A 2107-nucleotide genomic window follows, 5' to 3' on the forward strand; every position below is an offset into this window, starting at 1 on the left:
TCTGGTAGTGAGTCGTCCGGCATCGCTGCACCACCAGAGCCGTGGGTGCCGCCTCCGCCTCTCTCTCTCTCTCTCTCTCTCTCTCTCTCTCTTATTTCTCCTATTTTCTTCTTATTTTTTCCCTTCTTCACTTTTCCTCTTTTTCTTCACTTCTTTTGTCCTCTTTTTTTCTCTCTCTCTCTCCCTCTCTTTTCTCTCCTATTTTCTTTTTATTTTTCCTCCTTTTTTTCTTCACTTTTCTTTCTCTCTCTCTCCATTTCTCTCTCTCTTTCTTATCTCTTCTATGTTCTTATTTTTCTTCCCTCTTTTTCTTCCTGTTTTCCTCTTTTCTTCTCTAATTCTTCTGTTATTGAGGAAAATTTGATTCTCTCTCTCTCTCTCTCTCTCTCTCTCTCTCTCATCTAATTTTCTTCTTCTCTGTCTTTCTTTTCTATTTTCTTCCCTTATATGTTGTCTTCTCTCCTCCTCTCTTTTCTTTCTCTCCTCCTTTCTTCCCGTTTTCTTGCCCCCTTCTTTCTTTATTTTTTTCTCATTTTCGTCTTTCTCACTTTCCTTCTTTTCTCTCTTCCTTTCTTCCTCATTCTCTCCCTCTGATTCATTCCTCTCTTCCCTTCCTTCCTTCTCTTCCTTCTTCCTTCTCTTCCTTCCTTCTCTTCCTCTCTTCCTTCTCTTCCTCTCATTCGTTCCTCTCTTCCCGTTCTCTCTTCCTCTCTTCCTCATTCTCTTCCTCTCATTCCTTCCTTTCTTCTCTTCTTCTTCCTCCTCCCTTTCTCATTCTCTCTCCCGTCCATCGCTTTCTTTTCTCCCATCTTCTTCCTTTCCTCCTTCTCTCCCTCTCATCCATCCCTTCCCTTCTTCTTTTCTCTCTTCCTCTCTTCTTCATTTTCTCCCTCTTATTCCTTTCTTTCTTCTCTTCTTCCTCCTCCTTTTCTCATTCTCTCTCCCGTCTATTGCTTTCTTACCTCCCCTCTTCTTCTTTTTCTCCTTTTCTCCCTCTCATCCATCCCTTCCTTTCTTCCCTTTCTCTTCTTCCTCCTCCTTCCCTCCTCATCTCATTACCTCATTATCTACTTACCTCTGTGTCCTCCTTCATCAAATTTCTCTTGTTTTCCACTTTCTTCTAATTTCTTTTTATTCCTTCTCTTTTTATTTTTGTTTTTATGTATTCTTTTATATCGTTTTCTCTCGTTTCTTTCGCTTCGTTATTTTTTGTTTTTTACTTTTTCTTCTATTTATTTATTTATTTATGTATTTCCTTCGTTCTTTTTTCCTTCCTTCCTTCCTTTCTTGGTATTCATTCTCATTTTTCTTCTTTCTTTTTCTTTCAGTTTTCTTTCCTTCCTTCTTTCTTTCATTCTTTCCTTATTACTTTCTTTTTCCCTTTCTTACTTCCATGCCCTTCAAGAGAGAGAGAGAGAGAGAGAGAGAGAATTTAAGGGTTTAGAAAAGTTACTCCACTCGAAGAAGTGGAAGAAATCTCTCTCTTCCTCGAAGTCAATTATCTTTGATGTTTGCAATGAGAGAGAGAGAGAGAGAGAGAGAGAGAGAGAGAGAGAGAGAGAGAGAGAGAGAGAGAGAGAGAGAGAGAGAGAGAGAGATTCCCACGGTAGCTCAAACTAAACCATTAATCTTTTTCTTCATCTTGTTTTGACGGGGACGGACAAGGTAGAGATGGAGAGAGAGAGAGAGAGAGAGGGAGGGAGGGAGGGAGGGAGGGAGAGAGAGAGAGAGAGGAAGAGGGGGAGGGAAAAGTATGGAAAGATGAGATTTGTCGAAATTAAGAAATAAGAGAAGCCAAAGGAGGAGGAGGAGGAAGAGGAAAGAGGTGATGAAAGAGGAGAAGGCAGAGAAAATTATTACCCAGACACACACACACACACACACACACACACACACACACACACACACACACACATGTTCGTCTTAAAATTCTTTCTTCTATCTTTTTATCATTTAACGATGGAAGAAAAGTTTATTGCAGTCTTTCTCTTCCCTTTTCTTCCTCCTCCTCCTCCCCCTCCTCCTCCTCCTCCTCCTCCTCCTCTGCGAACTTATGGTGCTAATCAATCTTTTAATCTACCCTAATGAGAGAGAGAGAGAGAGAGAG

The sequence above is a fragment of the Eriocheir sinensis genome, chromosome 19, assembly GCF_024679095.1.
Source record: "Eriocheir sinensis breed Jianghai 21 chromosome 19, ASM2467909v1, whole genome shotgun sequence".
NCBI classification, from domain to species: domain Eukaryota; kingdom Metazoa; phylum Arthropoda; class Malacostraca; order Decapoda; family Varunidae; genus Eriocheir; species Eriocheir sinensis.